The 14871-nt window shown below is 43.8% G+C and overlaps 4 non-coding genes across 4 annotated transcripts; 2 read left to right on the top strand and 2 right to left on the bottom strand.

Annotated features, from left to right (window-relative positions):
* The first annotated feature begins 4531 nt into the window (after positions 1–4531).
* Positions 4532–4604, top strand: TRNAH-AUG (transfer RNA histidin (anticodon AUG)). The gene has a single exon. It is a non-coding gene; the product is annotated as a tRNA-His (tRNA).
* A 1781-nt stretch (positions 4605–6385) lies between these two features.
* On the top strand, positions 6386–6458 carry TRNAI-GAU (transfer RNA isoleucine (anticodon GAU)). The gene has a single exon. It is a non-coding gene; the product is annotated as a tRNA-Ile (tRNA).
* A 3352-nt stretch (positions 6459–9810) lies between these two features.
* On the bottom strand, positions 9811–9883 carry TRNAI-GAU (transfer RNA isoleucine (anticodon GAU)). The gene has a single exon. It is a non-coding gene; the product is annotated as a tRNA-Ile (tRNA).
* A 1195-nt stretch (positions 9884–11078) lies between these two features.
* TRNAH-AUG (transfer RNA histidin (anticodon AUG)) lies at positions 11079–11151 on the bottom strand. The gene has a single exon. It is a non-coding gene; the product is annotated as a tRNA-His (tRNA).
* Positions 11152–14871: the final 3720 nt, after the last annotated feature.

Below are 14871 nucleotides of genomic sequence, written 5' to 3'. Positions count from 1 at the left end.
GTTATAGTCCAAATTGTCCCCCATCTAACCATACTAAAAACATTGAGCTACGACAAACAGGGGCCGAGATATTAAGCAAAATGTTCGTCAACTTTGGTATCGTCTCACTTATTTTTATAATGTTACTTATGATTTTTGCACTAAACTTTGGAGGCTCATAACTCTTGTTCTACAAGAGGTACTAAGATCTCCTTTGGATATGTTATAGTACTCTTTGCTCCCCATACAAGGATACTTTAAACTTGAGGCTACCTCAATATCGTCGTCAACTTACTTTTTGTCTCACTTATTGTTAGAAGGTTACTTTTGATTTTTGAAAATATACTTTGCAGGCTCGTAACTCTGGTTCTACCAGAGATACGGGGATGTCCTTAGAGTATGTTATAGACCAATTTGTCCCCCATCTAGCCACACTAAGAATTAGGGCTACGACAAACAGTAGTCGAGTAATTAAGCTAATCGTAAACAAACAAACCCCTCCATAGGAAATACATTAGACTAAATTCTGGAGGCTCGTAACTCTGGTTCTACCAGAGATACGGGGATGTAAATAATGTGACCTTGACACAAATGTTCGGATAATTATAAAGGTCTTTGCATGTTCCAAGCAAAAAAAAAAAGCTTCGCGGTTTCGAACCTGTGGCCTTCCGGGAGTGAGGCGGATGCGATAACCGCTACACTAAAGATATGTTATTATTTTTAATTGAAAGAAAAGGTTCAAGTAATTAAGCAATACATGAACAAACAAACCCCTCCTTGTTCACAGTGGCTGGTGCTCTGAAGTGTGAAAAATTGAGATTCCAAATTTTTCGTCGGTTGCTGATAAAATAAGAGATATTCGATTTTATTTTTTATATAGCGGGCGTTGAATGTTTCACGAAAGTACGTTGGTCTTGAATTTACACGCCAGTTTTTTTAGGTTGCGACGCAATAACAGAAGATTTTTTAACACGGTTTGCTAGTTACTCGTTTTTGATGGGGCCGGATTTGGCAACAAAACTAATCGATCACGAGCGAAAGCGAACTGACTTCTCACAAGTAGGGCACAACAGAAAGATAGCAATAATCACGGTAGTGGGCGCGTCGAGAATGCAGTTAGATCTTGTTACCAGTGACTGAAGCTCCAAAGCGTTGAGATCACAATTTAAATCCTCGGTTGTAGATGAGATAAGCGAGAGTAGTTCCTTTCTTTTTTTTAGAAGCGGGCGTTGATTTTTTTAAGAAGACCGATGCTCTTGGCTTTGCACGCCAGGTCTTTTTTAAGCGACGCAAGAACGGATGTTTTTTTGTTTCAGCACGGATTGTAAGTTATGCGTTAATGGTACTTATCACGAGGCAAATACGGGTCTTGGAGAAAGCTGTCCACCAGCAAAAGCGGGATGACTTACGACGATTTGCAAGTAGCTAAGCCGACGGTAGCGATCACAGTGGAAGGCGAGACGTTGAATACGTTAAAGGTGATCATTCATACCTGAAAGATAGAATACAGTTAGTCCTTGTTCACAGTGGCTGGTGCTCTGGAGAGTGAAAAATTGAGATTCCAAATTTTTCGTCGGTTGCTGATAAAATAAGAGATATTCGATTTTATTTTTTATATAGCGGGCGTTGAATGTTTCACGAAAGTACGTTGGTCTTGAATTTACACGCCATTTTTTTTAGGTTGCGACGCAATAACAGAAGATTTTTTAACACGGTTTGCTAGTTACTCGTTTTTGATGGGGCCGGATTTGGCAACAAAACTAATCGATCACGAGCGAAAGCGAACTGACTTCTCACAAGTAGGGCACAACAGAAAAATAGTAATAATCACGGTAGTGGGAGCGTCGAGAATGCAGTTAGATCTTGTTACCAGTGACTGTAGTATTTCTTCACTATTTTCAAATATGTTCACTGAAACCATTATTTTTATACTTTTTGCTTTAATTCAAGCAAATGTAACGATATTCAATCAAAAAACTGTTAAAATTAAATTTTTCAATCAGAAATCGTTGTCACGGATTTTGTATCTTGAAGAAGAAAAACATGCGATTTTTTCGGTACTTTTTTGAATGCATTTTTTTCTGGAGAAATTTTTGACCCAATTCAGCTTAATTCCCTATAAAACACTCATTTAAAGTGATTTCATCTCGATTGAACAATAAATAAAAATGTACCTCGATTTTTAATAACATTTTCAAAATCGACGTTTCACGGCCAAAGAAGCATATTTTGAGTATTTCTTCACTATTTTCAAATATAACCACTGAAACCATTATTTTTATACTTTTTGCTTTAATTCAAGCAAATATAACGATATTCATTCAAAAAACTGTTAAAATTCAATTTTTCAATAAGAAATCGTTGTCACGGATTTTGTATCTTGAAGAAGAAAAACATGCGATTTTTTCGGTACACTTTTGAATGCATTTTTTTCTGGAGAAATGTTTGACCGAATTCAGCTTAATTCCCTATAAAACACTCAATAAAAGTGATTTCATCTCGATTGAACAATAAATAAAAATGTACCTCGATTTTTAATAACATTTTCAAAATCGACGTTTCACGGCCAAAGAATCATACTTTGAGTATTTCTTCACTATTTTCAAATATATTCATTGAAACCATTATTTTTATACTTTTTGCTTTAATTCAAGCAATGTAACGATATTCATTCAAAAAACTTAAAATTCAATTTTCAATAAGAAATCGTATTCACGGATTTTGTGTCTTGAAGAAGGAAAACCTGCGATTTTTTCGGTACTTTTTTGAATGCATTTTTTTTTTGGAGGAATTTTTGACCGAATTCAGCTTAATTCCCTATAAAACACTCATTGAAAGTGGTGGTTCGAGCCCACCCGGGACCGGTGTTGTGGGATCTCAAATGTAACGTAAAAACCAAAGTTTTTCCACAATACCTGACAACCATTTAATTTTTGGGTTTCCGTGCAGCATTGGTTAGCGCTTTCGGCTATGAACCGAAAGGTTGGTGGTTCGTGCCCATCCGGGAGCGGTGTTGTGAGGTCTCAGATGTGACGTAAAAAGTCAGAGTTTTTCCACAATACCTGACAAACATTTAATATTTGGGCTTCCGTGGCGCAATGGTTAGCGCGCTCAACTGTTATTCAAAAGGTTGGTGGTTCGAGCGTACCCGGGAGTGGTGTTGTGATGTCTCAGATGTGACGTAAAAAGTCGAGGTTTTTTCACAATACCTGACGACCATTTAATATTTGGGCTTCCGTGGCGCAATGGTTAGCGCGTTCGGCTGTTCACCGAAAGGTTAGTGGTTCGAGCCCACCCGAAAGCGGTGTTGTGAGGTCTCAGATGTAACGTAAAATGTCATAGTTTTTCCACAATAACTGACGAACATTTAACATTTGGGCTTCCGTGGAGCAATGGTTAGCGCGTTCAGCAGTTAACCGAAAGGTTGGTGTTTCGAGCCCACCCAGGAGAGGCGTTGTGGGGTCTCAGTTGTAGCGTAAAAAGTCAAAACTTTTCCACAATACGGGACAAACATTTAATTTCTGAATTTCCGTGGCTCAATGGTTAGCTCGTACAGCTGTTAACCGAAAGTTTGGTGGTTCGAGCCCACCCGGGAGAGGTGTTGTGAGGTCTCAGATGTGACGTAAAAAGTCAAAGTTTTTCCACAATACCTGACGACCATATAAGTTTCTAGCTTCCATGGCGCAATGGTTGGCGAGTTCGGCTGTTAACCGAAAGGTTGGTGGTTCGAGCCCATCCGGGAGCGGTGTTGTGAGGTCTCAGATGTGACGTAAAAAGTCAAGAGTTTTCCACAATACCTGACGACCATTTAATATTTGGGCTTCCGTGGCGCAATGGTTAGCGCGTTCAGCTGTTATTCAAAAGCTGGTGGTTTAAGCCCTCCCGGGAGCGGTGTTGTAAGGTCTCAGATGTGACGTAAAAAGTCAGAGTTTTTCCACAATACCTGACGACCATTCAATTTTTGGGCTTCCGTGGCGCAATGGTTAGCGCGTTCAGCTGTTATTCAAAAGAGTGGTGGTTTGAGCCCTCCCGGGAGCGGTGCTGTGAGGTCTCAGATGTAACGTAAAATGTCAGAGTTTTTCCACAATAACTGACGAACATTTAATTTTTGGGCTTCCGTGGAGCAATGGTTAGTGCGTTCAGCAGTTAACCGAAAGGTTGGTGGTTCGAGCCCACCCGGGAGAGGTGTTGTGGGGTCTCAGATGTAGCGTAAAAAGTCAAAACTTTTCCACAATACGGGACAACCATTTAATTCCTGAGCTTCCGTGGCTCAATGGTTAGCGCGTTCGGCTGTTAACCAATAGGTTGGTGGTTCGAGCCCACCCGGGAGCGGTGTTGTGGGGTCCTTGATGTAGCATAAAAATTCAAAACTTTTCCACAATACGTGATAACCATTTAATTTCTGAGCTTCCGTGGCTTAATTGTTAGCGCGTTCGGCTGTTAACCAATAGGTTGGTGGTTCGAGCCCACCCGGGACCGGTGTTGTGGGATCTCAAATGTAACGTAAAAACCAAAGTTTTTCCACAATACCTGACGACCATTGAATTTTTGGGTTTCCGTGGCGCATTGGTTAGCGCGTTCGGCTATGAACCGAAAGGTTGGTGGTTCGTGCCCATCCGGGAGCGGTGTTGTGAGGTCTCAGATGTGACGTAAAAATCAGAGTTTTTCCACAATACCTGACGAACATTTAATTTTTGGGCTTCCGTGGCGCAATGGTTAGCGCGCTCAACTGTTATTCAAAAGGTTGGTGGTTCGAGCGTACCCGGGAGCGGTGTTGTGAGGTCTCAGATGTAACGTAAAAAGTCAAACGTTTTCCACAATAACTGACGAACCGAAAGTTTGGTGGTTCGAGCCCATCCGGGAGCGTTTTGTGGTGTCTCAGATGTAACGTGAAAAGTCAGAGTTTTTCCACAATACCTGACGAACATTTAATTTTTGGGCTTCCGTGGCGCAATGGTTAGTGCGCTCAGCTGTTATTCTAAAGGTTGGTGGTTCGAGCCCCTCCGGGAGCGTTTTGTGGGGTCTCAGATGTAACGTAAAAAGTCAGAGTTTTTCCACAATACGAGACAACCATATAATTTCTGAACTTCCGTGGCTCAATGGTTAGCGAGTTCGGCTGTTAACCAGTAAGTTGGTGGTTAGAGCCCACCCGAAACCGGTGTTGTGAGGTCTCAGATGTGGCGTAAAAAGTCAAGGTTTCTCCACAATACCTGACAACCATTTAATTACTGAGCTTCCGTGGCTCAATGGTTGGCGCGTTCGGCTGTTAACCGAAAGGTTGGTGGTTCGAGCCCATCCGGGAGCGGTGTTGTGAGGTCTCAGATGTGACGTAAAAGTCAAGAGTTTTCCACAATACCTGACGACCGTTTAATATTTGGGCTTCCGTGGCGCAATGGTTAGCGCGTTCAGCTGTTATTCAAAAGCTGGTGGTTTAAGCCCTCCCGGGAGCGGTGTTGTGAGGTCTCAGATGTGACGTAAAAAGTCAGAGTTTTTCCACAATACGAGACAACCATATAATTTCTGAACTTCCGTGGCTCAATGGTTAGCGCGTTCGGCTGTTAACCAGTAAGTTGGTGGTTCGAGCCCACCCGAAATCGGTGTTGTGAGGTCTCAGATGTGGCGTAAAAAGTCAAGGTTTTTCCACAATACCTGACGACCATTCAATTTTTGGGCTTCCGTGGCGCAATGGTTAGCGCGTTCAGCTGTTATTCAAAAGAGTGGTGGTTTGAGCCCTCCCGGGAGCGGTGCTGTGAGGTCTCAGATGTAACATAAAATGTCAGAGTTTTTCCACAATAACTGACGAACATTTAATTTTTGGGCTTCCGTGGCGCAATGGTTAGTGCGTTCAGCAGTTAACCGAAAGGTGGGTGGTTCGAGCCCACCCGGGAGAGGTGTTGTGGGGTCCCAGATGTAGCGTAAAAAGTCAAAACATTTCCACAATACGGGACAACCATTTAATTCCTGAGCTTCCGTGGCTCAATGGTTAGCGCGTTCGGCTGTTAACCAATAGGTTGGTGGTTCGAGCCCACCCGGGAGCGGTGTTGTGGGGTCTCAGATGTAGCATAAAAATTCAAAACTTTTCCACAATACGTGATAACCATTTAATTTCTGAGCTTCCGTGGCTTAATTGTTAGCGCGTTCGGCTGTTAACCAATAGGTTGGTGGTTCGTGCCCATCCGGGAGCGGTGTTGTGAGGTCTCAGATGTGACGTAAAAAGTCAGAGTTTTTCCACAATACCTGACGAACATTTAATTTTTGGGCTTCCGTGGCGCAATGGTTAGCGCGCTCAACTGTTATTCAAAAGGTTGGTGGTTCGAGCGTACCCGGGAGCGGTGTTGTGATGTCTCAGATGTGACGTAAAAAGTCGAGGTTTTTCCACAATACCTGACGACCATTTAATATTTGGGCTTCCGTGGCGCAATGGTTAGCGCGTTCGGCTGATAACCGAAAGGTTGGTGGTTCGAGCCCACCCGAAAGCGGTGTTGTGAGGTCTCAGATGTAACGTAAAATGTCATAGTTTTTCCACAATACCTGACGACCATTTAATATTTGGGCTTACGTGGCGCAATGGTTAGTGCGCTCAGCTGTTATTCAAAAGGTTGGTGGTTCGAGCCCCTCCGGGAGCGTTTTGTGGGGTCTCAGATGTAACGTAAAAAGTCAGAGTTTCCCCACAATTCCTGACAACCATTTAATTACTGAGCTTCCGTGGCTCAATGGTTAGCGCGTTCGGCTGTTAACCAATGGGTTGGTGATTCGAGCCCATCCAGGAGCGGTGTTGTGAGGTCTCAGATGTAACGTAAAATGTCATAGTTTTTCCACAGCACCTGACGACCATTTAAATTTTGGGCTTCCGTGGCGCAATGGTTAGCGCGTTCGGCTGTTAATCGAAAGGTTGGTGGTTCGAGCCCATCCGGGAGCGGTGTTGTGAGGTCTCAGATGTAGCGTGAAAAGTCAAACTTTTTCCATAATACGTGATAACCATTTATTTTCTGAACTTCCGTGGCTCAATTGTTAGCGCGTTCGGCTGCTAACCAATAGGTTGGTGGTTCGAGCCCACCCGGGAGCGGTGTTTTGGGATCTCAAATGTAACGTAAATAGCCAAAGTTTTTCCACAATACTTGTCGACCATTTAATTTTCGGGCGTCCGTGGCGCAATGGTTAGCGCGTTCGGCTGTTAACCGAAAGGTTGGAGGTTCGAGCCCATCCGGGAGCGGTGTTGTGAGGTCTCAGATGTGAAAAGTCAAAGTTTCACCTCAATACCTGACGACCATTTAATATTTGGGCTTCCGTTGCGCTATGGTTAGCGCGTTCGGCTGTTAACCGAAAGGTTGGTGGTTCGAGCCCACCCGGGAGCGGTGGTGTGGGATCTCATATGTAACGTAGAAAGCCAAAGTTTTGCCACAATACCTGACGACCATTAAATTTTTGGGCCTTCTTGGCGCAATTGTTAGTGCGTTCGGCTGTTAACCGAAAGGTTGGTGGTTCGAGCCCAACCGGAAGAGGTGTTGTAGGGTCTCAGATGTAACGTAAAAAGTCATAACTTATCTACAATACCTGACAACCATTTAATTTCTGAGCTTCCGTGGCTCAAAGGTTAGCGCGTTCGGCTGTTAACCAATAGGTGTGTGGTTCGAGCCCATCCGGGAGCGGTGTTGTGACGTCTCAGATGTGACGTAAAAAGTCAAGGTGTTTTCCACAACACCTGACGACCATTTAAATTTTGGGCTTCCGTGGCGCAATGGTTAGCGCGTTCGGCTGTTAACCAATAGGTTGGTGGTTCGAGCCCATCCGGTAGCGGTGTTGTGAGGTCTCAGATGTAACGTAAAATGTCATAGTTTTTCCACAATACCTGACGAACATTTAATTTTTGGGCTTCCGTGGCGCAATGATTAGCGCGTTCAGCTGTTAATCGAAAGGTTGAAGGTTCGAGCCCACCCGGGAGAGGTGTTGTAGGGTCTCAGATGTAACGTAAAAAGTCATAACTTATCTACAATACCTGACAACCATTTAATTTCTGAGCTTCCGTGGCTCAAAGGTTAGCGCGTTCGGCTGTTAACCAATAGGTCACAACACCTCTCCCGGATGAGCTCGAACCACCAACCTATTGGTTAACAGCCGAACGCGCTAACCATTGCGCCACTGAAGCCCAAAAATTAAATTTTCGTCAGGTATTGAGGTAAAACTTTGACTTTTTACTTCACATCTGAGACCTCACAACACCGCTCCCGGATGGGCTCGAACCACCAACCTTTCGATTAACATTTGAACGCGCTAACCATTGCGCCACTGAAGCCCAAAAATTAAATGCTCGTCAAGTATTGTGGAAAAACTCTGACATTTTACGTTACATCTGAGACGTCACAACACCGCTCCCGGGAGGGCTCGAACCACCAACCTATTGGTTAACAGCCGAACGCTCTAACCATTGAGCCACGGAAGCCCAAAAATTAAATGTTCGTCAGGTATTGTGGAAAAACTCTGACATTTTACGTTACATCTGAGACGTCACAAGACTTCTCCCGGATGGGCTCGAACCACCAACCTATTGCTTAACAGCCGAACGCGCTAACCATTGAACCACGGAAGCCCAAAAATTAAATGTTCGTCAGGTATTGTGGAAAAACTCTGACATTTTACGTTACATCTGAGACGTCACAACACTTCTCCCGGATGGGCTCGAACCACCAACCTATTAGTTAACAGCCGAACGCGCTAACCATTGAGCCACGGAAGCTCAGAAAATAAATGGTTATCATGTATTACGGAAAAAGTTTGACTTTTCACGCTACATCTGAGACCTCACAACACCGCTCCCGGATGGGCTCGAACCACCAACCTTTCGGTTAACAGCCGAACGCGCTAACCATTGCGCCACGGACGCCCAAAAATTAAATGGTCGTCAGGTATTGTGGGAAAACTTTGGGTTTTTACGTTACATTAGAGATCCCAAAACACCGCTCCCGGGTGGGCTCGAACCACCAACCTTTCGGTTAACAGCCGAACGCGCTAACCATAGCGCAACGGAAGCCCAAATATTAAATGGTCGTCAGGTATTGAGGTGAAACTTTGACTTTTCACACCTGAGACCTCACAACACCGCTCCCGGATGGGCTCGAACCTCCAACCTTTCGGTTAACAGCCGAACGCGCTAACCATTGCGCCACGGACGCCCGAAAATTAAATGGTCGACAGGTATTGTGGAAAAACTTTGGCTATTTACGTTACATTTGAGATCCCAAAACACCGCTCCCGGGTGGGCTCGAACCACCAACCTATTGGTTAGCAGCCGAACGCGCTAACAATTGAGCCACGGAAGTTCAGAAAATAAATGGTTATCACGTATTATGGAAAAAGTTTGACTTTTCACGCTACATCTGAGACCTCACAACACCGCTCCCGGATGGGCTCGAACCACCAACCTTTCGATTAACAGCCGAACGCGCTAACCATTGCGCCACGGAAGCCCAAAATTTAAATGGTCGTCAGGTGCTGTGGAAAAACTATGACATTTTACGTTACATCTGAGACCTCACAACACCGCTCCTGGATGGGCTCGAATCACCAACCCATTGGTTAACAGCCGAACGCGCTAACCATTGAGCCACGGAAGCTCAGTAATTAAATGGTTGTCAGGTATTGTGGAGAAACTCTGACTTTTTACGTTACATCTGAGACCCCACAAAACGCTCCCGGAGGGGCTCGAACCACCAACCTTTTGAATAACAGCTGAGCGCACTAACCATTGCGCCACGTAAGCCCAAATATTAAATGGTCGTCAGGTATTGTGGAAAAACTATGACATTTTACGTTACATCTGAGACCTCACAACACCGCTTTCGGGTGGGCTCGAACCACCAACCTTTCGGTTATCAGCCGAACGCGCTAACCATTGCGCCACGGAAGCCCAAATATTAAATGGTCGTCAGGTATTGTGGAAAAACCTCGACTTTTTACGTCACATCTGAGACATCACAACACCGCTCCCGGGTACGCTCGAACCACCAACCTTTTGAATAACAGTTGAGCGCGCTAACCATTGCGCCACGGAAGCCCAAAAATTAAATGTTCGTCAGGTATTGTGGAAAAACTCTGACTTTTTACGTCACATCTGAGACCTCACAACACCGCTCCCGGATGGGCACGAACCACCAACCTTTCGGTTAACAGCCGAACGCGCCAACCATTGAGCCACGGAAGCTCAGTAATTAAATGGTTGTCAGGTATTGTGGAGAAACCTTGACTTTTTACGCCACATCTGAGACCTCACAACACCGGTTTCGGGTGGGCTCGAACCACCAACTTACTGGTTAACAGCCGAACGCGCTAACCATTGAGCCACGGAAGTTCAGAAATTATATGGTTGTCTCGTATTGTGGAAAAAATCTGACTTTTTACGTTACATCTGAGACCCCACAAAACGCTCCCGGAGGGGCTCGAACCACCAACCTTTAGAATAACAGCTGAGCGCACTAACCATTGCGCCACGGAAGCCCAAAAATTAAATGTTCGTCAGGTATTGTGGAAAAACTCTGACTTTTCACGTTACATCTGAGACACCACAAAACGCTCCCGGATGGGCTCGAACCACCAAACTTTCGGTTCGTCAGTTATTGTGGAAAACGTTTGACTTTTTACGTTACATCTGAGACCTCACAACACCGCTCCCAGATGGGCTCGAACCACCAACCTATTGGTTAACAGCCGAACGCGCTAACCATTGAGCCACGGAAGTTCAGAAATTAAATGTTCGTCAGTTATTGTGGAAAAACTATGACATTTTACGTTACATCTGAGACCTCACAACACCGCTTTCGGGTGGGCTCGAACCACCAACCTTTCGGTTAACAGCCGAACGCGCTAACCATTGCGCCACGGAAGCCCAAATATTAAATGGTCGTCAGGTATTGTGGAAAAACCGCGACTTTTTACGTCACATCTAAGACATCACAACACCGCTCCCGGGTACGCTCGAACCACCAACCTTTTGAATAACAGTTGAGCGCGCTAACCATTGCGCCACGGAAGCCCAAAAATTAAATGTTCGTCAGGTATTGTGGAAAAACTCTGATTTTTACGTCACATCTGAGACCTCACAACACCGCTCCCGGATGGGCACGAACCACCAACCTTTCGGTTCATAGCCGAACGCGCTAACCAATGCGCCACGGAAACCCAAAAATTCAATGGTCGTCAGGTATTGTGGAAAAACTTTGGTTTTTACGTTACATTTGAGATCCCACAACACCGGTCCCGGGTGGGCTCGAACCACCAACCTATTGGTTAACAGCCGAACGCGCTAACAATTAAGCCACGGAAGCTCAGAAATTAAATGGTTATCACGTATTGTGGAAAAGTTTTGAATTTTTATGCTACATCTGAGACCCCACAACACCGCTCCCGGGTGGGCTCGAACCACCAACCTATTGGTTAACAGCCGAACGCGCTAACCATTGAGCCACGGAAGCTCAGGAATTAAATGGTTGTCCCGTATTGTGGAAAAGTTTTGACTTTTTACGCTACATCTGAGACCCCACAACACCTCTCCCGGGTGGGCTCGAACCACCAACCTTTCGGTTAACTGCTGAACGCACTAACCATTGCTCCACGGAAGCCCAAAAATTAAATGTTCGTCAGTTATTGTGGAAAAACTCTGACATTTTACGTTACATCTGAGACCTCACAGCACCGCTCCCGGGAGGGCTCAAACCACCACTCTTTTGAATAACAGCTGAACGCGCTAACCATTGCGCCACGGAAGCCCAAAAATTGAATGGTCGTCAGGTATTGTGGAAAAACCTTGACTTTTTACGCCACATCTGAGACCTCACAACACCGGTTTCGGGTGGGCTAGAACCACCAACTTACTGGTTAACAGCCGAACGCGCTAACCATTGAGCCACGGAAGTTCAGAAATTATATGGTTGTCTCGTATTGTGGAAAAACTCTGACTTTTTACGTCACATCTGAGACCTTACAACACCGCTCCCGGGAGGGCTTAAACCACCAGCTTTTGAATAACAGCTGAACGCGCTAACCATTGCGCCACGGAAGCCCAAATATTAAATGGTCGTCAGGTATTGTGGAAAACTCTTGACTTTTTACGTCACATCTGAGACCTCACAACACCGCTCCCGGATGGGCTCGAACCACCAACCTTTCGGTTAACAGCCGAACGCGCCAACCATTGCGCCATGGAAGCTAGAAACTTATATGGTCGTCAGGTATTGTGGAAAAACTTTGACTTTTTACGTCACATCTGAGACCTCACAACACCTCTCCCGGGTGGGCTCGAACCACCAAACTTTCGGTTAACAGCTGTACGAGCTAACCATTGAGCCACGGAAATTCAGAAATTAAATGTTTGTCCCGTATTGTGGAAAAGTTTTGACTTTTTACGCTACAACTGAGACCCCACAACGCCTCTCCTGGGTGGGCTCGAAACACCAACCTTTCGGTTAACTGCTGAACGCGCTAACCATTGCTCCACGGAAGCCCAAATGTTAAATGTTCGTCAGTTATTGTGGAAAAACTATGACATTTTACGTTACATCTGAGACCTCACAACACCGCTTTCGGGTGGGCTCGAACCACTAACCTTTCGGTGAACAGCCGAACGCGCTAACCATTGCGCCACGGAAGCCCAAATATTAAATGGTCGTCAGGTATTGTGAAAAAACCTCGACTTTTTACGTCACATCTGAGACATCACAACACCACTCCCGGGTACGCTCGAACCACCAACCTTTTGAATAACAGTTGAGCGCGCTAACCATTGCGCCACGGAAGCCCAAATATTAAATGTTTGTCAGGTATTGTGGAAAATCTCTGACTTTTTACGTCACATCTGAGACCTCACAACACCGCTCCCGGATGGGCACGAACCACCAACCTTTCGGTTCATAGCCGAAAGCGCTAACCAATGCTGCACGGAAACCCAAAAATTAAATGGTTGTCAGGTATTGTGGAAAAACTTTGGTTTTTACGTTACATTTGAGATCCCACAACACCGGTCCCGGGTGGGCTCGAACCACCACTTTCAATGAGTGTTTTATAGGGAATTAAGCTGAATTCGGTCAAAAATTCCTCCAAAAAAAAATGCATTCAAAAAAGTACCGAAAAAATCGCAGGTTTTCCTTCTTCAAGACACAAAATCCGTGAATACGATTTCTTATTGAAAATTGAATTTTAAGTTTTTTGAATGAATATCGTTACATTGCTTGAATTGAAGCAAAAAGTATAAAAATAATGGTTTCAATGAATATATTTGAAAATAGTGAAGAAATACTCAAAGTATGATTCTTTGGCCGTGAAACGTCGATTTTGAAAATGTTATTAAAAATCGAGGTACATTTTTATTTATTGTTCAATCGAGATGAAATCACTTTTATTGAGTGTTTTATAGGGAATTAAGCTGAATTCGGTCAAACATTTCTCCAGAAAAAAATGCATTCAAAAGTGTACCGAAAAAATCGCATGTTTTTCTTCTTCAAGATACAAAATCCGTGACAACGATTTCTTATTGAAAAATTGAATTTTAACAGTTTTTTGAATGAATATCGTTATATTTGCTTGAATTAAAGCAAAAAGTATAAAAATAATGGTTTCAGTGGTTATATTTGAAAATAGTGAAGAAATACTCAAAATATGCTTCTTTGGCCGTGAAACGTCGATTTTGAAAATGTTATTAAAAATCGAGGTACATTTTTATTTATTGTTCAATCGAGATGAAATCACTTTAAATGAGTGTTTTATAGGGAATTAAGCTGAATTGGGTCAAAAATTTCTCCAGAAAAAAATGCATTCAAAAAAGTACCGAAAAAATCGCATGTTTTTCTTCTTCAAGATACAAAATCCGTGACAACGATTTCTGATTGAAAAATTTAATTTTAACAGTTTTTTGATTGAATATCGTTACATTTGCTTGAATTAAAGCAAAAAGTATAAAAATAATGGTTTCAGTGAACATATTTGAAAATAGTGAAGAAATACTACAGTCACTGGTAACAAGATCTAACTGCATTCTCGACGCTCCCACTACCGTGATTATTACTATTTTTCTGTTGTGCCCTACTTGTGAGAAGTCAGTTCGCTTTCGCTCGTGATCGATTAGTTTTGTTGCCAAATCCGGCCCCATCAAAAACGAGTAATTAGCAAACCGTGTTAAAAAATCTTCTGTTATTGCGTCGCAACCTAAAAAAATGGCGTGTAAATTCAAGACCAACGTACTTTCGTGAAACATTCAACGCCCGCTATATAAAAAATAAAATCGAATATCTCTTATTTTATCAGCAACCGACGAAAAATTTGGAATCTCAATTTTTCACTCTTCAGAGCACCAGCCACTGTGAACAAGGACTAACTGTATTCTATCTTTCAGGTATGAATGATCACCTTTAACGTATTCAACGTCTCGCCTTCCACTGTGATCGCTACCGTCGGCTTAGCTACTTGCAAATCGTCGTAAGTCATCCCGCTTTTGCTGGTGGACAGCTTTCTCCAAGACCCGTATTTGCCTCGTGATAAGTACCATTAACGCATAACTTACAATCCGTGCTGAAACAAAAAAACATCCGTTCTTGCGTCGCTTAAAAAAGACCTGGCGTGCAAAGCCAAGAGCATCGGTCTTCTTAAAAAAATCAACGCCCGCTTCTAAAAAAAAGAAAGGAACTACTCTCGCTTATCTCATCTACAACCGAGGATTTAAATTGTGATCTCAACGCTTTGGAGCTTCAGTCACTGGTAACAAGATCTAACTGCATTCTCGACGCTCCCACTACCGTGATTATTGCTATCTTTCTGTTGTGCCCTACTTGTGAGAAGTCAGTTCGCTTTCGCTCGTGATCGATTAGTTTTGTTGCCAAATCCGGCCCCATCAAAAACGAGTAACTAGCA

This window comes from Phalangium opilio, unplaced genomic scaffold, assembly GCF_054372755.1.
Source record: "Phalangium opilio isolate 3A_F unplaced genomic scaffold, DU_Popi_V2 ptg001675l_1, whole genome shotgun sequence".
In the NCBI taxonomy this organism is placed as follows: Eukaryota; Metazoa; Arthropoda; class Arachnida; order Opiliones; family Phalangiidae; genus Phalangium; species Phalangium opilio.
The sequence above is the reverse complement of the archived record's forward strand: the minus strand, read 5'-3'. Positions and strand labels throughout refer to the sequence as shown.